Genomic DNA, 21,778 nt, shown 5'->3' with positions numbered 1-21,778 from the left:
TCTTGCTCTGTCATCCAGGCTGGAGTATAGTAGCACAATCTTAGCTTGCTCCAACCTCCACCTCCCGGGTTCAAGCAATTCTCATTACTTGGATTACAGGTGTGCGCCACCAAGCCCCACTAATTTTTCTATTTTTAGTAGAGATGGAGTTTTCCCATGGTGGCCAGACTGATCTCAAACTCCTGGGCTCAAGGGACCTGCCTGCCTTGGCCTCCCGAAGTGCTGGGGTTACAGTCATGAGCCACTGTACCCAGCCTGAATAAAATGTACTTCCTATTGTGTGGTGGCTGAAAAAGTCTGAACAACTCTGCCTTAGCTGAGCTTTGAAATTGTGCAGGTAGATTTCAGGGAACAGAGAGGAGCTGACCTGTCCCCAAGGTGTCAACCAGAAGTGCAGAGCAATGAGTGCCATCTGTCTTCCTCTCCGGGCTGAAGCCCTCTGACCCCACTCCATACTTTGTACCCAGAAATACTCATGGAGTTAAGAACACAGAACATCGCATCTCTTAACTACCTCAAGGATGCGGTAATTCCCTCTCTCCTCACCGCTCACCCCCCATCTGCTCCTCCCCTGGCCCTCTAACCTGCAGGGCAGCTTGGCCGTGTCACCAGGCCACCTCCAGACCCAGAACAGCAGTTACACCCTTGGGGACAACCCCACCCCCACCCCACTCCCTGCTGAGCGGTTCCCGTCAGCTTCTGTTCCCAACCAGCCCAGGCCTACTGTGGACACCCTCGTCTCCAGTGCCTAAACCCAGAGACCCGGGCAGTCACAAGGTGTTAGGATGGGAATGGTCTCAGACACTCTCCAAGTCCCTGTGTCTCAGGTGGGGTAACAGATGTCCAGAGATTCACCTAAGTTGCTCAAAGCCACGAGGTAGAGCTGCAACCCAGCCAGAACCAAATCCTGGTCTTGCAACTTCTAAGCAAGGTCTCTTTCGATCACGTCGTGCTCTTCTAGCTGCTTCTGACTTTCTAGCTTGTGTCTCCGCTACATTAGCCAATAACGGCAACTCTTACAGGACTGCGACGGGCTGGCCGTCCCTTGCACAGGCCTGGCTATACTGGGCACACAGCAAATGTCATCATTCTACAAGGCCATGCTCTGACCTGGGTTCTGTAGATACCTTTGCATCTTGTCTCCAGCAACAGGACAAAGCCTGTGCTCCAAATCCCTTTCTGGTGGCATTCAGTGTGTACAAATCTGTTACTTCCCCAGAGCCCTTCAGCCTTCGATCACGGCATGCAGGTGGAAGCTGCTCCAGAAACTTCCCAGGAGCCACAGAACCTGTCCCGTCCTCCAGACTGACGGGCACGGATGATCTGCACCACGGGGCTCCCGGTGCCACTGGCAGCATCTAGCCAGCGGCAGATGTGTGGAAACCAGCAGGCTGGGAGCAGGTGTCTGCCACTCCCCCTTCCAGGCCAGACCTCCAGGGCTACGCTGGCCACACTGCAGGCAGCTCCCAGGTAGGACGGGAAGGCGCCTGGGAGGTAAGCCGCTCCACAGAACCTCACACTGGCCAGAATCCCTCAGAAAAAGGCTCACAACACTCAAAACAACCATGTTGCTAGCTCTTTTAAAAATTTACTTTTTGGTCTTTTTAGAAGTTCAACTCTTATCTAGAGAGCCACACTGAGCCTCTGCCCTCTCTGTGAGGCAGGCCTGGATGTAGATTTCTGCCTAACCAGCTGCGTCATTTGAAAGTCGCCTCCCGTCTCTGGTGGTCAGTTTCCTCAACTGAGACAGGAGGTGTCTAGACTAGACCCCTCCAGCTCCTCCAAGCCCTTCTTAACCCAAATTATGTTCCAGCCCATCCCTCCTCCCAGCACCACAACGACACTCCTCCTTCTCACACCCAGGTGGGCCCAGGGCCTCGCTGGTCACTGCCACCCACCTGTGTTCAGGCCCCAGGGCATGAGCGGTTCCAGGACAGCCGCAGGAAAATGCTGAAGGAAGTGATGGCAGTCAGGCTTGGGTGGGGGAGGGAGCGATGGGCGGGTGGCACACGGGATTTCTAGGGTGTGGAACCGCTCTGCATGACAGTGTCATAGTGGACACACAACATCACACACACGACATCACACATTTGTCAAAACCACAGAATGTACACCACCAAGAGTGAGCCCTAATGTCGGCTGTGGACTTCGGTTGACGGTCAGGTATCAATAGAGACGCAATGGTAACAGACATGCCACACTCAGGCAAGGTGACAAAAACAGGGGAACAGGGTGGGCTGCAGGACCGGGGAGGGGCAGATGGACACCCTCTGTACTGTCTGCTCCGTTGTTCTGTAAACATAAAACTGCTCAAAAGTCAAATCTACTATATATTTTCAAAAAGCAATAGCAGCAAATGGCCAGAGATGGCCTCAATTCCATCTGCCACCCAATTGCCCGTCACGCCAGACCTGGACCACCCACCCTGCTCCTCGGAGATGCTGGAGGTCATCGGTTCACCAGGGAACAGGAGTGGGAGAGGTCAGTTCTTCCCATGTCCATGGCTGCAGTTCCTTCCAGAACACAAGACTCAGGCCATGCTCTCAGGCCAAGGGTCAGGAGGTGGATGGGATTCGTCTGAGGCTCAGCACTCAGACCGAGAACATAGATGAGACCAGAGGCACTCGGAGATTAAACATCTTGCTGGGGCTTGGCAGCAAGGAAGCTGGGGGAAGGGTCGCGAGCCCAGATCCCCATCTCTCAGGCCCAGGCCCGCAGCCCCCAGCCTGGGGCAATGAAGGCCACGTGCAGAGGGCTCCAGACGGAGCCCAGGGACCAGCCACAGGCCCCGGGCGGCCTGAGAATGTCTGGGGCTGGGGGACCCCTCACAGGGCTCCCTGGGCAGCTGGTTCATCGGAGAGACCACGTGCTGCAGAAAAGCTTGAGTTTCTTGGTTGGGGACTCGAGGCTGCAAATCACAGCACCGAGGAACCTAAACAAGGGAATCTGCTGGGTTTTCTTATGTTTCGTGTTTGGCTGCTAACAAACTCATTCTGTTCTAGAGGGGCTTGTTACATAAGGAGGAGAGGGGAAGAAAACTGCTGAGATGTGAGGCCAAAGTCACCAGGGGAGGAGAGCCTTCCAGACCAGCCGCTGTTCTGGCGGGGAGTCAGGTACAAAAAACACGGGGGGCTGTTGGCGGCTTTGTTTTTTCAAAACAGAAAAAGCAGCAAGCCTGCCTCTCGCGTCCTAGGAATGGGGTGAAAAGTCGTCATCTCTGAGGACAGAGTTTGGACCCCTCCCTGGGCAGGGCCTGGTCACTGAGGTGTCCCTGACTCATGTCCTCGTGTGCAGGATGGAGTCCCCGTGCAGCCCGGCCACTCTGCCGGGCTGGTGGCTGCTGAGAGCGGGGAAGAAGCCCCGCCCTGAGTGTGGCCTCAGTGTGTGCCATCTACACCCCCTCAGAAGGCTTTGGGATCTTTCTTTCTCATGGCGAAAGCGCGGAAGATTCTGGGTCAGGTCCTGTGGGACGTTCCTAGAGCCAGAGGACTGTCCCCTTTGGGTAGTTTGTCCCTGGCATTGCCGGCGCTTCCGGTTTCACTCTTGGTTCTCGCCGGTGGATCCTGGAAGCGCCCTGGATCATGAACCTCTGCCCTTTGCACTTACAAGGCCTAGGGACGCCCCTCCATCCCCCGCTTGTGCAACACGAGGCTGCCACGTCCCAGGTCTTTGTGCCCAAACCGAGTGGACTCTGACCTTCCGGGGTGGCCTAGGGTGCCAGCGTTTCCCAAAGATCTGTTTTCAAACGAATCTGGGAGCCAGCCTTTGGAGAGGTCCATGAAGACGACAGGGGAACTCCACAGGTGGAGGGAAAGCCGAAGCTTGGTAGGGGGGTACTCCCCGCGGCCCACCTGGTCCCCGCTTAGTCTGCACTGCCCTATTTTCATGGCTTAAAGGGTAGAAGCAAAATACCACAGTAGGCGAGTTCTCCCTAGGCTATCTGCGTGCCCAGCTTAGAGAAAAGAATGAACATTGAACAGGGACCTGCTGGCTGAAACTTTCTGTGGTTGCTTCCTGCCTGCAGAAGAAGGTGTCAAATTCCTTGCCTGGCATTCAGCGCATCCCAGGACATGGCCCGGCCTCACCCTCTCCTTTCTCCCACACCACTCTTCGGCACCGGCCCCCTGACCTGCATACTGTCCCGGGATACCCTCTATTCCTCTTTAATCACCTCACGCCAGCGTCCCTCAAACTGGGGGCTTGGGACTCCCTCAACGTTAAGGTTATCAGAGACAAGCAATCTTTTTTTTTTTTTCCTTTTTTTTTTTTTTTGAGACAGGGTCTTGCTCTGTTGCTCAGGCTGGAGTGCAATGGCACAATCTCAGCTCACTGCAACCTTCACCTCCTGGGTTCAAGTGATTCGCCTGCCTCAGCCTCCAGAATAGCTGGAATTACAGAAGAGCACCAGCATGCCTGGCTAATTTCTGTATTTTTAGTAGAGATGGGGTTTCACCATGTTGGTCAGGCTGGTCTTGAACTCAAGGGATCTGCTTGTCTCGGCTTCTCAAAGTGCCAGGATTACAGATGCGAGCCACCGTGCCTGGCTAAGATAAGCGATTTTTAAGGTGGCCAGGCACAGTTGGGGAGCCGGAATTCCTTGACACTGATGATTTGTGATTAAAAACACTTTAGGAATTTAAGGTGGTATTTATCACAATGGAGTTCAAGCACAGCCATCAGTAAGTTTTCTCCCTTCAAATGGGGCCTTCTTTGTCACAAAATTTGAGCAGCAGTGGCTCACACCATTTCCTCCTATCTCGAGTGCTCTGAGCCTTTTTCTCTCACCCATTTATATCCTACTCATTCTTCAAAAACTAGCTAAGTACCACAAATTTACACCAACATTTCTGAGCAGTCCAGTTGAAAATAATCTCTTATTCCACTGCATTTTAATGCCTAAGAATTTAAGATGACTCAGGTGTTACCCATTTGCCATTTATATATAAATTGTATCTCTGTATGGAGTGTGAGGACTCTGACGGCAACGGCTATGTTACCCAACTTTTGTTTTTTGATAAGAAGTCAATCCATAGGATTCAAAAGTCAAAACATATCAATCTAGAATGGAAGAGTCCCTCCCCGACCCTTTGCCCAGCCATGCCAGGTCCCCAGAAGAACTACTTTCAGTTGTGCAGACGGCTAGGGTTGGTTTATGCTAGTGCAAATACAAAGGATATTCCCTGTCTCTTACCTATTTTGCTCCATGCCTTGCTGCCTCGAATATCTGGGAGATCTTTCAATATCAGCACATAGGGATTTGTGGGTATCCATGTCATAGTCTTTTGTCTGGAATGCTCTGGTTTAACCAGTTCCCCGTAGATGATGCAGGCTGTTTTCAATCTTTGGCCATTACAGAGAATGAATACTGCAATAAAAACACGGTCCATACTTCCTATTTCTAGGATACATATTTCTAGGCTGCTGTTTGCAGGTCAGTGCATTTAGTATTTCTGCCACGTGAAGATAGGGAAAAGAGCCCCTTATAAAACCATCAGATCCTGTGAGAATTCACTCACTATCACGAGAACAGCAGCGAAGAAACCACTCCCATGATTCAATTACCTCTGCCTGGTCTCTCCCTTGACATACGGGGATTGCAATCCAAGATGAGATTTGGGTGGGGACACAGATATCACCACACGCCCTCCTCAGCGTTGGACAGTTTGCTCTCCTGTGATGTACGAGAGACTCTATTTCCCCCACTGCCTCACCGACAGATCGTTTTGTCCAGCTTCTGGACTTTTGTTGGACTGGTGACAAGTGGCATCTGCGTAACCCAAATTGACATTCGTCTTCTTTAGTCTGGGGTGTTCCAGCACAGCACAGAGTAGGCCCTGGAGGCAGCATCGTGTGGAACCCTGTTTCTCAAACCACAAGTAGGACACTGGTCATGAAATCCATGCAGGACAAACAGGTTTTGTTGCAGCTGCTGTTTATAGAACAAACCAGAGCTCCAGGCGTTTTCTGGCTGTGTGTATCCAACCAGGTCATGCTGTGAAGTTCCTCCCCGTGGCTCATTGTCAAAGTTTGAAAGCCGCTGGGGAAGTAACTCAAGGCATGGCTGGCACGTGGCTCACGGGGTAAGTGGCTCTCAGGACAGCCACTAGGATTGCAGTCCTTCCTGCATGCATGTGCTGACTCCTACTCTGAGGGTGAGTCTGTTCTTCCATCCTTGAGTTTGGGCGGCTGTGCTCAACAGAATTGCAGCAGAAACCATACCACCTGACTTCTGGGTTAGGTGAGAAGGAGGCTTGTAATATCTGGCCCAGGTGAAACCAGCTGCCACCTTAAGATCTGTGCCAAAACCACCATGTTACGAGGAAGCTCAAGCCAACCACATGGAAAGGCTGCATGGTTGGAGAAAGGGCTGCACAGCCAGCCCAGGGGCCGGATGTGAGAGTGAAGGAGCCTCTAGGATGCGCTGGGCTCAGCCAACCATCTGACTCTTCAAATAAGGAGAACCCCCAGTGAGAGCTCAGCTGAGCCAGATGACCCCTAAATCCATGAAAGATGATTGCAAATCATATTTTTAAGTTTGAGGGTTGTTTGTTACGTAGCCATAGGTGATCTTGAGACTACGTAATCCTGGGGAAGTTACTTCATTTCTCTGTTTTTTAATTTAAAACATGGGACTCATGGGAGTTCCTATGGGAAAATGAGTTAAGCTTTGCAAGTATAGAAACACATAATGTGTATGAGTTAACAAAGACAAGACTGTGAGGCGTGGTACTCATTTGGAAACATGAGTTATCACTTTCAAATACTTAACTGAGCTTAGGGGCAATATGCTATGATTTCTGAAGCCGGGACATCATAGATTCTTCCTTCTCTGAGCTTTGATGAGAGGAAAGACGGATTCAACCTTATCTTCAGGTTCACCAAGATCCTTCCCCAATGTGCACGTGAAAGGGAGTTCAGGAAGGCAGAATGAAGGGACACATTAAATCCTTGCTGACAAAGTTTGGGAGAGGCCAGGCACAGCGGCTCATACCTGTAATCCCAGCACTTTGGGAGGCCAAGGTAGGCTGATCACTTGAGGTCACGAGTTCTAGATCAGCCTGGCTGATGCTGTCTCTACTCAAAATTCAAAAATTAGCCGGGCATGGTGGTGCATGCCTGTAGTCCCGGCTACTTGGGAGGCTGAAGCGGGAGAATCGCTCAAACCCAGGAGGTGGAGGTTGCAGTGAGCCAATATTGCACCACTGCACTCCAGCCTGACGATAGAGCGGGACTCTGTCTTAACAACTACAACAAAAAACAGCTTGGGACAGAGAAAAATCCCTATAAACTGAGAAAGCCTTTTGGGGTGCTCTTGAGAGAGCTCCTAAATTGCTCAAGGGCTAACTTCCTCATTTATTATTGAAAGAAGAAAAAGGCAGAGGGCAGTGATGAAGGCTGGCGATTTCCGGTCCAGGATGAGAGATAACAAAATCTAAGAACGGAGGCTCTCGCAGCACTCGCAGGCACTCGAGGAGTGAAAGAAAATTGCACGTTTCACCCGCGACTGCATAGGCAAATGAGAACAGCACATCTCTGCGTTCAGCTGGAATTTTATCAACTTTGGTCACACTGATTATCTCACGCTGATCAGGGAGGCTGGTACCAGGGTGACTAAATGAAGAAATTACTAATTAACAAATGCTTGGGTGGACAATCTTTCAAGACTTAGGATCAATGGGAGGAAACAGGAAAAAAATATGCCAGAGCCGGCTGGGTACAGTGGCTCGCACTGGCAATCCCAGCACTTTGAGGCTGAGGTGGGCAGACTGCCTGAGCTCAGGAGTTCGAGACCAGCCTGAGCAACATGGCAAAATCCCATCTCTACTAAAAATGCAAAAAGTTAGCCAGGCATGGTGGTGTGTGCGTGTAGTCCCAGCTACTCAGGAGGCTGAGGCACGAGAATCACTTGAATCGGGAGATGGAGGTTGCAGTGAGCGGAGATTGCACCACTTCACTCCAGCCTGGGCAACAGAGTGAGACTCTGTCTCAAAAAAAAAAAAAAAAAAAAAAAAAAAGCCAGAGCTCCTAATATACTCATTTAAACATCACTTGTGTCCACACTGGGTTGGAAATTGTGCTGGACATGGGGTATGCAAAGGTAAGACATGGACCCACCCTCAGGCCTTAAAGTGGAGGTGGGGAAGGGACACAGGGACCTTCTGGAGCGGTGGAAATGTTCTAGATCACACAGTGGTGGTGGTCACAAGACAGTGCACGTTTACAACAACCCACCTAATTATACACTGTCAATCAATGGGTTTTATTATATGTAAATTATACCTCAATAAAGCTGACCAAAAAGTGACCAGTCAACCCCCACCAGACCCATGGGGTGAGGGAAGAAACACCAGCAACCTACAGAACATGGGAAGTGCCTACATCAGGGGTCCTGGAACATGCCATGTGCTTCTCTGTGCTGTGGGAGTGGAGTTTTCAGGAAGCAGCTGTGTTGTGGGTGATAGTCATACTTCATTCTCTAAAATTCTCCGGTTTCAAATGGCCTGTTGATGCCAAAGCACCATGGCACACATACCTATCAGGGCACGGGGCACCTTCTTCCCGACCTATGATATGAAACGGCCGGCATTGCACCTCCCGAACCCAGCTTAGACGCGTGGCTGCCACGGAGGCAGGAAGAATGATTTGTTAGCCACCAAAAGTCCCGGCAGGGTGTGGCGTCCCAAACCTACACAAGTGATTCCACTGCCTGTTCCTGCGCTCCCTGCCCCTGCCCTTGGGTCAAGACAGCATTTCAAAGGAAGCCAGGAGACAGGACTCATCCACCCGAACCCTTCTCTGAATTGGTGGGTGACTGGACTAGCTACTCTCAGAAGACCCAATAGGGGAGAGATGAGATACATCTGGGTGCGCTGGAGACGATGGCCAAACAGAAAAACCGCTCCGAGAAGAAACGGGGAAGCCTGTGGGGAGACGGCCTGGAGCAGGGGAGGGGCTGAAGCCATGGTTCCCTAACCCCCTCCACAAACTAGCCCCTTCCCCCTGGCCAAGTAAGTACAGGGACCAACCGCAGCAAGAAGACGGTGGATATTTAAACATGAAGAGCCCGAGCCACAGCCGCCTGGGGTCCCCATGCTCTCCCAGCGTCCTCACTCATTGCACTCCAGACTTTCTCACAGTGGTGGCAACTGAGTCCAGCACCAGGGACCGGGTGATGCTCAGGTTGATTTCATTGTCAAGTGCGTCTGGCAGGACTCTAGTCCGTTGACAGTATTCCAGAGAAGGCATAGCTGGCTGAACCACAGGGCGCTGGCGTTTGGAAATCATTGACAATATTTTTTTTTTTTTTTTTTTTGCAATTGCACAAGGATTTACTTCTCTCTCTTCGTGAGTGAAAATGATTTGAGGGGAATTGCTCGACTCAATGACCAGTTGGACCTTAGGCCAGAAGGCCCATGATTTTGTTCTTTAGATAAAAGAGCAGCAGGGAAACAGGAGGCCTGTCTCCTGCAGAGCCGGTCCAAAGTGCACAAAGGCATGGCCCAGCGCCGGGTGATGCGCATTCAGCAGGTGGGCGGGACCCAGGACTGTGTTCTGTAGCAAGGGAGTCTAGTGCAGGTTGCAGAGCACTGGGACAAACACCAGGGGCCCTGGGCCACCTGCTGACATCTTTTTTCACCACTCAGGAGACAGTCGGGGAGATGGCTCCCATGGATTAAGCTGGGCTTTGAGAAGGAAGAGGAACAGGAAAGAAAAAAATAGAGGCCTCAGAAAGCCCCTCCCTCTGAAGTCTCTCCTCCAAGAAGAACCATGACAGATGGCTGCGCAGCCTGAGGCCCAGCCTCCAAGCAGCCTGGGAGGGGCAGCTACAAGTCCTTGTAGCCTGTGAGACCCCCGAGGGGCCTGGGCCAGCATCCAAGGCTAACTATCCCAAAGCCTTGGAAATCCTAACGCCCCGGACAGGCACTTAAAGCACCTCAGGCCCAGGTCCGCTGAAAGCACGATTCTCTTCCCCTCCTCCCTCCACCCCGCTCCAGGACCACCCTTCCTTCCAACCATCCATCCCCCTGGAGTTCGTGCTGGAAGATGCCAGTGAACACGCCTCAGGGCTCTGCGCCTCGAGTGATGAGTGTGGGGTGACTCAGAGGGAGGGGGTGGTGGCAGATGCCTGCAGCTGGCTCCCAGCCAGGCTTGGCCATCCTGCATAAATGCCTGGCTTGGGCCTTGGCCTAACATTAAGGGCAGATCTCAAGAGGGGCAAGCGGGCTCCTGGAATCTCAGCAATTCTTTCAAAACAGGTGAATCCCTAGGCCAGCCCGGCCTCTTCCCACACACTCGACCCCGAGATGGGTGCAGAATCAGCAATGGGGATCGCCAGAAACCCTTGCATTCCGCGGCAGGTGTCGGAATGGGCCCCATTCCAGAGTCGTGATGGCAGCTCTGCCTGGTGAGCTTTGGGGGGCTCCAGCAGGCCTGAGCTGCAGGATCCCCCCACCAGCCTTCTCAGCTCAGGAACTCTGTCTTCACATCGGTCTTCTGGGCTTAAAAGCGTATCATTCCTGCTCACCCTTAAGATGCAAACACCCCTCCAAGGACACCTCTAGGATCCCTGCCAGCTCACTCTCGGCTCTAACATGGGAACACTAACCAGGCTGTCTGAGCCCAATGAAGCAGTGTTTATTAGGGGGATGCTCCGTTATCCAGAAAGCTCGCCTTTCAAGAGCTGCCTATTTCCTGCCCAAGTTGTGGAGAAAAGGCCTCAGGTGGGTTTTTGAGAAATGGCAATTAAAGGATTCTTGTTCTTACTTACTTGTTTGAATAAGTAGTAATCACCCTTTGGATGCTTATTGGTGAAAATATTTCTAAGTGTCTCTGTACGTTTACTGACGAGTGGAACAGGAGGGAAGGATTTAACCGTCTGATGGCTACGGTTTCGGGAAAGCACCGGAGCTTCCACATCAGCCACCCCAGAGCCACAGGGAGAGTAGGAGCCACAGCAATGTGCCCCGAGAAAGAGCCCCACACCCACTACAGTCCACGAGAGACGCTGCTCACTGGCCCTGGGTTTCCTGGAGTCTCGTGCATTCTCCTTACACCAAGCGAAGATCATACTTTGTTTCCTTCCCACTTTTTCTCTCACACAAGCCACCCCACTCCTTTCTGACAATGGCAAAGTACACCCTAGACCTTCCAGAAAAGCCCTAGAACACCTCCAGATGCTCCAGATGCTCACGTGTCAGCTCCAATTCCAACCCCAGTTAAAACACGATTCTGAGTGTGACTTGGCCAAGGCGGCATGCAGAGCAAGCACTTGGTTTAAGGTCGAACACATCAGCTGTTTGGGAGATGAGAAGAGAAAAGCCCGCAATCGTCCTGAGGCTCATCCTGCTTCTCATCATCCTCCGCTCCGGGTCCTGCAGCTGCTTCTCTCTCCAAGCAGCAGCCAAACCCGGTGCCAGGAGCCCCCAGACTCCGGGAGCCCAGGACCAAACAGAAAAGGCAAGCCGGGCTGGGGGAGAGCAGGGGACCCCAACTCCACAGCCCTCCACTCCAGGGCCCACCCTGGGCTACCCAGAACCCCCAAAAGTTGCCACTCCCGCAGCACAGTGGTGGGGCAGTTCCTGGCCGCGCCTGCAGCCCATGGGCTGGCTCTGTCCCCGCAGCCCCGCCGAGCATCTGTTATCTTATTTACTGGAATCTGCACAGCCAGGCTCTAGCTCGCTGGTGACTAATGAGCTGCAGCCATTACTCCCAGGCAGATGGCAGACTCCCTAGAAGCAGACATTAAACAGTAAAATGCCACCACATACCTTGCCTGCAAAATAAAATCAAAACAAACACCTAAGTCTGGCTTTGCTTTTCTTTTGCTCTCTCCCTACCTACCCTGTGCCAGAGCACTGAGGGCAAGGTTTATGGGGTGCCGAGGGGGACATTTACGATGGAGGAAGGCCATACGGTCACGCCCCGTGACCTTCAGAAGGTGGCAGCCGCAGAACCACCATGGAAGCCCAGGTGGTGGAGACAGCAGACCCTGTCCATGAGTGACAGGTGGGGCAGAATCAGCAGCTAGGACCAGTGACACCGGAGCAGCAAGGGAACGACAAGGACCCTGCGGGACCCACAGCCCTCTCGCCTCAGTCACCTGATGAATAGTCGAAGTGCTAAGACCTGGAGAATTCCATCAGAAAACTCGGTTGCTCTCACTGCTTCAGAAGGTGTTCTGCTGGGCTCTGCCAGGACAGGCCACAGCTGAATACTCACCTGAAGAGACGGACCTACTATTTATTAAGCATCTATGATGTGCTGGGAGCTGCCCCTCAGCCCTGTGAGGCAGGTATTCTCTCCATTCTTAGAAGAAAAATCGGGTGCAGGAGAAGGGAATAATTTGCTCATGGTAGCCAGGGGGTGATGAGCAGAATGCTCTGCCAGGCCCAGGCCACGAGGCCTCTGGAGTTAAGAAGGAACACCCCCCACCTGTTGGGAATCAAGTGCTTGTGATTTGATTCTATTTTTCTCTTAACTCAAATTTCAGTCATTGAGGCTGGAGCTCTGCAGTCTCACATTAAACCCTTTAGGACTCCAGGGCCTTAACTCACACTCATGGGAAGGACGTTTGGTTCAGGCTGATGAAAGGCTTGGCTGGAAAGTGTGTAGAGCTGACAGATGTGCAGAGCTGACAGGTGCAGAGCTGACTGACAGGTGCGCAGAGCTGATGACAGGTGTGGAGAGCTGACAGGTGCGCAGAGCTGACTGACAGGCACACAGAGCTGATGACAGGCATACGGAGCTGACAGGCACTCAGAGCTGACTGACAGATATGCGGAGCTGACTGACAGGTGTGCAGAGCTGACCGACAGGTGTGCAGAGCTGACAGGTGCGCAGAGCTGACAGGTGTGCAGAGCTGATGATGGGTGTGGAGAGCTGACAGGTGTGGTGTGCAGAGCTGATGATGGGTGTGCAGAGCTGACAGGTGTGGAGAGCTGACAGGTGTGGAGAGATGACTGACAGGTGCGCAGAGCTGACAGGTGTGCAGAGCTGATGACAGGTTCGCAGAGCTGACAGGTGTGGAGAGCTGACTGATGGGTGTGCAGAGCTGATGACGGGTGTGGAGAGCTCACAGGTGTGGAGAGCTGACTGAGAGGTGTGCAGAGCTGATGATGGGTGTGGAGAGCTGACAGGTGTGGAGAGCTGATGACAGGTGTGGAGAGCTGACAGGTGTGGAGAGCTGACTGGGTGTGCAGAGCTGATGACGGGTGTGGAGAGCTGACAGGTGTGTAGAGCTGACTGATGGGTGTGCAGAGCTGATGACAGGTGTGGAGAGCTGACAGGTGTGGAGAGCTGACTGGGTGTGCAGAGCTGATGACGGGTGTGGAGAGCTGACAGGTGTGTAGAGCTGACTGATGGGTGTGCAGAGCTGATGACAGGTGTGGAGAGCTGACAGGTGTGGAGAGCTGACAGGTGTGGAGAGCTGACAGGTGTGCAGAGCTGATGACAGGTCAGTGCACTGTCCCACTGGTGCTGGGCTGCCGAGGCCTCAGGACAGGCTGCCCACTGGGAAGGTCGGGGGAGTACTGAGCCTTGAACGAACCACTTGCTTGTGGGTCCAACTTAGGTTTCCTGCTAAGTCACCAGCCCCAACAAGAGCTAAATGCAAGTTTTCACTGCCAGACATTCACCATGTGACTCATAAGTGCAGCAGGAGGAACAGCTTTGGAGTGGTTGGAGGGCCTGAGTTCGAGCTCCAGTTTGCCATTTGCTGGTTATGCAATCTCAGTAAATTATTCAAATTCATGGAGCCTCAATTTCCTTGTGTAAAAGGGAAATCTCCCAGGATCATCATGAGAATTAAAATAATTAACATTCATGAAATTGCCACACCTGGTGCCAGATGCCTAATAATCAACAAATATTTACCAAAATATGCAATCCAGACAGCGAATAGCAGTGTAAGAGGTAAACAAAGACAGATCCTTTAAGAAATTGAGACCCCTACCTGACTGCATTAGGAGTCACCAACTGAATCTACCTATAAGAACTGAACGCAACTTAATACAAAGTAATGCATGAAACAAAACGACATGCATTCACCTTCCTTAGGTCCAGGCCGAGGCTGAGAGGGGGGTTGCTGGAAGAGGGGTGGTGAGGCTGGTCTGTGGGGCATCTCGGAGGAGGAGGGACCTGAATACTTTTAAAGGAAGAAAAAGGTCTATAGTTTGAAAGAGCGCGGTGAGGGAGTTGGATAAGTTCAAGATGGATTCCATTAGTTAACAGCTGAGCCGAAGTAAGAACACAACATTAGAACCTGCATTTGCAGGGGCTCCTAGTTATCCAACACCATCAAGTGATGAGGTCAAGACCAGGCATCTCACTCTTGTTGGAAAGGCCAATGCCTGGGGCGCAGGACTCAAGAGTTTGTTTTGCTAAAGTGCTGCTTTTTCATTTCACCCTGGACAGCACCTGAAGGGAAGCCAGACCTGGGATATCAAAGACCAGGCTTAGGGCCTGGGTCCGCCCAGCCTCAGCCCATCGGCCTCCCTTCCCCTCCACCACCCACCTCACTCTCGACTTAAAAACACCAGGCTGCACCTCAGGATGCCTGGCTTCTCTTCCCAGCTCGATCCCTTTGTGACTTTAGGCAAAGACGATGAAATATTTTAGCTTTTTAGTTATGTTCCCTGAGTGAATGTAACCAGAATCCTCCGTTTCCCCTTTATAAATGTGTGCCTCTCTCAAGGCCTGCTGCTGGGCTGAAAACAAACACAAAAACAAACCCGAAAGCACCACGTGAGATTCATCTAGTCCTTGGAAGTTTCCATGTAAGCTGGGGAAGCAGCTGGAAGGTGAGAAGCCCCCAGACTTAAGAGGCCCACAGTGCCCAGGGCGTGTGGAGCCCCAGGGCGCCGGCTCGCTCTGACTGAGTCTGTTTCCGACTCTCCCCCAACCCCACCGAAGCTTCCCCCTCTCACCTGACTCTTACCTAACAGTCCCTGAATTCTCGATGGACGTTTTGGGGCCTCCTGCCTGTATCCCTAGGCCTCTCCCCGTCTTTCGGCACCTACGATTCGTACCGCCATGGACGCTGCATTCCCTGCTAGCCCAGCCTTCTTCCATTGTTTACTATCGCCTTGTCTCTCCCCCCGGGCTGAAAATTCAGCTGCCCAGAATCAAGCCTCATGCTTCCAGTGTAACCCCCAGCTCACTCCCATTCACCAGGACTCAAGGACCCCGAATCACAGACTTGAAGAGGAGAGACAGCCTCTGGCTCATGGAAGGCAATTGTAAGGCAAAAAAAAAAAAAAAAAGGACCTGGCTTACTCGAAGTGCCATTCGTCAGTGTCAGCGGAGGGTGAGAAGAGGGGGGCGGGTGGGCTCCGAATCTAGCGCTTTCCAGGCTGCAGCTCTATTCGTGGCTGCAGATTCACTCAACAGTCAGGGCCTCTGCTTCCCAGACTCCCCTCCTCTCTCCACCAAACAGCGGAGACAGCCCCAGTTCAGCCATCGGTTCAACCATCTTCCCTTTCTTCCCTCCCTCCCCCTCCCCCTCCCCTCCCATCCGCTTCTTCAGTGGGCTCCCCACACCTTCAGCAAGCAACAAGTCAGCGTTGGGCTCCACCGTCCACAGGAGGCCAAGAGACCCTTCCATGTGTATGGGGTCCAGAGAGTCCCCAGAAAACCATGGGCCATACCCAAAGCCCCCACGTCATCCCGAGTCGTTTCCGTTTGGGCCAGATGTAATAAGGGATGACTCAGGAAAGAATGACAACCTCGCTAAGATTTCCGCTCCAGGAAGGGAAGTTCAAGCCCGCGTGGGAAGGTGGGGAGGAGACCCTGCGACCAGGACCTGGCGTGTGCGGCAGCTCTGCTCAGCCTGGCAGCCTGGCAGGGGAGGAGAGACAGACAGAGAGGAACGGAGCCGAACACGCCCACACACGTTCCACCTTCACTTGTGATTCTCTTTAAATCACCAAAAAGTTATGTAAGGAGAAAACATACAGCTCCCGTGGAGAGAAGGAACATTTTGTTCAGCCTTGGGGTATCTGACTTAATAAGAGGCTCCTGGAGAACAAAGCGACAGTCAGCATCAGCCTGGCACACCACGGAGACAAAGCCTGGTGAGGGGGGACCCACACACCCAGGGACGCACAAGCACCACGCATTCAGAAAGCCAGCTCCCGAAGCTCTGCTTACTCAGCCCCACGGGGTCCTGGAGGTCTTCTCTTCCAGATGCTAATCAGCAGTGCAGGCTTGTAAGCTGCTGGATGGCAGGATGCGAGTGACGGGGACAGGCGGCACTCCCAGCTCTGACAAATCCTGCTGCCTTACTCGAAAGGTCCATCAGAGAAGGGGTTTCCTAGCCCCTTCAGCACAGGCAATTTCTAGGGTTCGGCTGCGCTCCGAGCTGCTGCCACTGCATCTCTGCAACAGATGGGGACCAGGGCTGGGTGTGTTCCCAGTCCCCAAGGCAGCGCAACAAGCGGCTGGCAGACAGCATGGGCTGGCCTAAGACAGCGCAGGCAACGGTCTTGGTGGCTGGAGCTGGTTTGCTGCTCAAAACGCAGGCAGAGCTCGGGCAGATTCCCTCATTGACGGGACTGCAGCAGACTCTCATTCCCACCTGTGTCAGGGGCTGCTGGGGAGGAAACTCCTTGCCACACGGCAAGCCAGCAGGAGGGAGGGCTGGACCGGAGCTTTTAAAAAGACAGGCAGCAGGACTGAGGGAGGCAGGAGCAGAGGCCCATGATGCGGCAGTGGACAGCTCTGGGCTCCAGGTCCTCTGGCCAGCATGACCCCTGCCCTGTCCCCATCTCACTTCAGGCAAAGGCTTCAGAAACCTGAACTCCCCGGGGATTCCTGTACTTGGAGTACAAAGCATGCATTTTTCTTCCCCACCCAGCCAGAATGATGAGTATGGCTTTCCAAAAGGCTCTGCCAGTGAAATCCCCATTTACACCCCACTCCCCCAACTCCAACCAGATGGCCACAAACATCATCCACAGACAACAGAATCTCTGCCTGTATCAGCCATGTCCTTGATTTTCTGTATTCTGATGCTTTGACTTCTGGGGCCTTGCTGATCCTGGAGGGACTGGCCAATTCCTGGGGATAGTAAGTAACTCACCTGTGAGCTCGCTTTTCCTATGCAAGCCAACCCACGCAGACCCTTCCCCTCCTTGCCTCCTCCTGGGGGCTCTCACCCCCTGGGCCACCACCCACTACCGTCATCACCCCAGGGCAGGTACCAGACAGCTAGGGACAGTCCCTGTACCCAGAGTCCCCTGAAATTATTCACAGAAACTACAAGAAAGGATCTTGCCCACATTTCCCCATTGCTCCCTCTGCCTCCTGCCCAGCCCCGGTGCTTCCCCATGTGGCAGGGGTGTGCCAAGCCTCCTGCTTCCAGGAATCTGTCAGTGTCGTCAGCTCCATCCTTCGTGACACTCATTCCTGAGTCTGCATGTCTTACTGTACCTGATTACAACAAATCCCAGGTGCCCTGAAAACAGGCTCTAAGGATGTGCAAGCTGGTGCGGCAGAAAATGAACTGGAATTGTTAGAAGAAAATGAAGGTAACTGGCCGGGCGCGGTGGCTCAAGCCTGTAATCCCAGCACTTTGGGAGGCCAAGGTGGGCAGATCACAAAGTCAGGAGATCGAGACCATCCTGGCCAATATGGTGAAACCTCGTCTCTACTAAAAATACAAAAATTAGCTGGGTGTGGTGGTGCGTGCCTGAAATCCCAGCTACTCGGGAGGCTGAGGCAGGAGAATTGCTTGAATCTGGGAGGCGGAGTTTGCAGTGAGCCGAGATCGTGCCACTGCACTCCAGCCTGGTGACAGAGTGAGACTTTGTCTCAAAAAAAAAAAAAAAAAAAAAGAAAAGAAAAGAAAAGAAGGGTCCCCCATTTCAGAACCCCACTATGTCCCTCATTAAATAAAACTTGTTCAGAACTTGGACTTCTCAGCAATGGAGGAATTGCTTTCACAGATAGTGAGTGACCCATTGCTGCGGGTATTCAAGAAAAGGTGGCTTCTTCCAGGAGCCTAGGACTCACAGGTTATGATTTAGTGGGCAAACGGGCTGTTCAGGTAAGGTTGATGGCAGCACAAGGTAGAAAGAGATGAACGTGGGTGACATAGGCAGGAAGTCTCTGAGAGGGCACAGAGGACGTGGCGTGGCTGTCACCAAGTCTTGTGGACAAAAATGCAGCTGAGTCAGCTGGGACTCTGGGGGATTCTATCGGGGTTGGAAGTCTGCAGCTTTCTTAACATCACTTTCAGCCCAGGAGGTACCAGGCAGTCACTGTCCACCCAGGTGTCCACCCTGAGACCTGACAAGTCACAGGCCTGGAGCGCTGTGGCCAGATTGCTCTGGGAACTCACAAGCCTGAGCCGTGACCTCACCTACCTGAGTGGAAACTGGTTTTGTGTCTGTAGAATGAGCCATGGGTTACGTGACGTTCCTCAAGGTCCCTTGTAGACCTAGGCACTAATGTTCTGTGTCCACAACCCAGGTGCAAGTCCTGGCTCAGGCATTTCTCTGAACCTCAGTTCTTCCTCTGAAAAAGCCCGCGGAGTGGGCACACTTGCTTGGCACACCTCCCGGGGCTGCTGTTGGGATGGATGAGCAAGCATCAGGACAGAAATAATCTTGGGATGTGTGGGATTATTCTGGAATCAGAATAATCCCAGTGCTCACGGAAACCTGAGGGTTAGCAGGACGCTGGTGCCGTTTGGCAGGGAGCGAAGGGCTGGCCTCCTACAGCCTGCAGCCAGCCCCCTGGGCACCCATGCCAATGGTCAGCCAGAGATCCGGCCAATCTCAACATTTTCCCCTGCTGCTTCTGGAACTCGCCTTGCTGGGTGAGCTGGGCTTGTTTGATTTTCTGTGTGCTTTATTCCAAAGCCCACCCACAAGCCTCAGGAAAAAAGCCTAATTAGTTTTGCTTGGAAAAGCTGGAAATGTCAGGGAATCAGGCACCATCATCCAAAGGATTCAAAGGTTTGCTACGCTCGGAGACCAGCATCTGGGAGTGACGTATGGCGGATGATGACGCTGCAGTGCTCATGGCGGCAATTCCACGTCTCAGGGACCCGGAATCACTTATTAGAGATTAAGGAACATAAGCCACTCAGCTCCCACTTGCAAGCTGCCAGCCGCAAACACAGCCACCATCTGCACCTGCACTTCCTTTCACTTCAGGAACTGCCACTGCACCCCGCGTGTAGGTGGCTCTGTGCTTCCCACCTACTCTCCCTGGAGGGTGGAGTCAGCTGTCTTGAACACCAGAGCCCAGCGGATCACAGATCCCTAGCACAGCCTGAAGACCACTGTCGGGACACGGGGCTGGCATCAGAATCAGAAGCGGAAGGGAAACGCCTTCCTGAGGCACATGCCCTCTGACTCACCGCTCTCACCAATTCATCCTCCCAACTCTGTTTTTCAGGGCTCTTAGCACCCTCACCAGACAAAGCAATAACAAAACAGAACCAGGAAACCTTCACTAGCTCCATGCCATCTACAGAACAAACCCCGCTTCTCCAGCAGGGGCTGCCAGGCCTCAAGGCCCCTGGGCCCCCCATGCAGGCACCCTGCTGACCCTCCAGCTGGCATCCCTAGAAAGCCCAGCCCTGCCCCTAGGAGTCCTTCCCTGGCATCTGTCGGTTATTAGGAGGCCCCTCTCCTAGAACTCATTTCTGGAGTGTATTTTGAGTGCTGAGTATTTTACATATCCTATCTCGACCTGCACAAAATACTGTCTATTTTATCGACAAGGAAATTGAGGCCCAGAGAAGTGGAGTCACACAGGTGACCGAACACCCAAGTTGTAAAGCCAGGATTCAATCACAGCTGTGTTCCCCTCCCCAGCCTGGCTGCTGTCCCTTTATTTATGCATTGTTGCTTATTTTTATCATCTAGTTTTTCTATGGCCCATGCCTGTTTATTAGTTATTAAGTTACTTCATAATTACTTACCTAATTAAAAATAAGACAGGCCGGGTGCAGTGGCTCACACCTGTAATCCCAGCACTTTGGAAGGCTGAGGTGGGCAGATCATGAGGTCAGGAGATCAAGACGGTCCTGGCCAACCTGGTAAAACTCCGTCTCTACTAAAAATACAAAAATTCGCTGGGTGTGGTGGTACATGCCTGTAGTCCCAGCTACTGGAGAGGGTGAGGCAGGAGAATTGCTTGAACCCCGAAGGTGGAGGTTCCAGTGAGCTGAGATTGTGCCACTGTACTCCAGCCTGGTGACACAGTGAGACTCCGTCTCAAAAAAATAAGTAAATAAATAAGTAAGAGGAAGCCACTCACGCACCGCAAGTGGAGAATCCCCCTTCGCAGGTCCAGCCTATAGCATCCGAAATAAACAAAGTCTGCAGCAACACGGAAGGGGTCAGGCACCACCTGAGTATGCAGAAACAGGCTACTGCCAAGTACGTTCTGATGGAGCCAGACAGTGGGGCCGTGCGATATTACATAACAAGTCAAAACAGTGACTTCAAAGAATTACCCATGGCAAATGTGACAGGAAAATCTCAAAAGATGCATGGCACTGCCTGAGGTGTGTAAGTGGCCTAGAAAATGAGACACACACGAGCACACGTGTGTAAAAGGCATGGCTCCAAGCCCCCGCCCCCAAGTAACAGACCCAGGTTTGATTTCCCAGCATCCCGGAAATCCAGCACAAATCTTTGCCAATCCCATGCCGCCTTCAGCCCTTCACCTCAAAGTCAAACCCTGCCTGCCAAGCTCATGACCCTGCTACGAGGCACTGCTGTGTGGGACTGTACCGGGCGCTGGGCTGGCGGTGACCGGACTCCAGAGCCCTGTGTTCACAGCCAGTCTCAGCAGCAGGCCAGCAGGGCAGCTTGTAGAGAGACCACCTGTAAGAGGCTGATGGCAACTGCCCTAGGCAGAGACGCTGGCCAATAAAGCCCATATTCTACCCACCCACCCCTACTGTTTATGTGCCAATGCTGTCCCTGGCCACATAATCCTGCAAGTTCTGTGCAGGGGAAAGTCAGAGGCCAGGGCAGCTGAAACAAGAGGGAACCCCTGGGCTCAAGGCCCAGCCTCACTGACCACACTTTATTTCACTTGGGAGCCGGAGGCTGGGGAGACGGGGCATGGCATGGCACTGGCTGGCGCCAGCATCGGAGATCGACTGGGCCCAGTGGGATGCGGACAGTGTGACATTTTACTTCGGAACCCCATTCCTGTGCCAGCTTGAGGTTGGTGCCCTGCACTCATGGACTCTGTGCAATATGCCAGGTCCTGTGGTTGCATCTGAAATACCCCGATTGGGAACCAACGTGCCTAAGAGGGCTGCTCTGCACCGTGAACGTCCTTGATGAACCCACAACAGAAGGCTTGTTAATCAGCTCCCTGGCGAAACGAGCGGTGTGCAGACTGAGTCAGGAGGCTGGCACAGGCTGCAGCCCCCTTGGATAAAAAGACAGAGAATCTGGCCGGCCCGCAGCCCACCCATCTGCAGCCCGGTGAGCTGGGCACAGTTGATCTGCATCCTCCACCTCCGAGGACCTGGCAGCTGCGTCTGCTCCTAGTTCGACCAGTCCTGCCCATCCTAACACCACTGGGTCCTGCTCAGAGTGCGTCTGCGGGACGATAGCGTCGAGACTTCCTCTGAGCTATAAGAACAGGTTGGACCTGCCTCCTAAAATTGCCCGTAGGGATGTGGCAAGCCCTGCTCTAGAACTTCCTTTTGTTGTCAGAGACCACCCGTCCCAAGGGTGTCAGGGAGACATGCAGCCTCCCCCACCTCCAGTTGCTAGAGACCGCCAGTATTTACCAAAGTAACCAG

The 21,778-nt window shown here is 52.9% G+C and overlaps 1 protein-coding gene across 5 annotated transcripts in view; it reads right to left on the bottom strand.

Moving 5' to 3' along the window:
- PRKAG2 (protein kinase AMP-activated non-catalytic subunit gamma 2) overlaps positions 1–21,778 on the bottom strand; it is a 328,214-nt gene that overhangs the window by 249,395 nt on the left and 57,041 nt on the right. Inside the window, exon 1 of one of the 5 annotated variants that reach the window (XM_074378898.1) lies at positions 16,147–20,825. The exons of the other annotated variants lie outside the window; for them this stretch is intronic. The gene's annotated coding sequence lies outside the window, so the exon portion shown is untranslated. Of the gene's footprint in view, positions 1–16,146; positions 20,826–21,778 lie in introns of those variants that run through there. 5 annotated transcript variants of the gene reach the window in all.

This window comes from Saimiri boliviensis, chromosome 10 (genome assembly GCF_048565385.1).
Source record: "Saimiri boliviensis isolate mSaiBol1 chromosome 10, mSaiBol1.pri, whole genome shotgun sequence".
Taxonomy (NCBI): Eukaryota; Metazoa; Chordata; class Mammalia; order Primates; family Cebidae; genus Saimiri; species Saimiri boliviensis.
The sequence above is the reverse complement of the archived record's forward strand: the minus strand, read 5'-3'. Positions and strand labels throughout refer to the sequence as shown.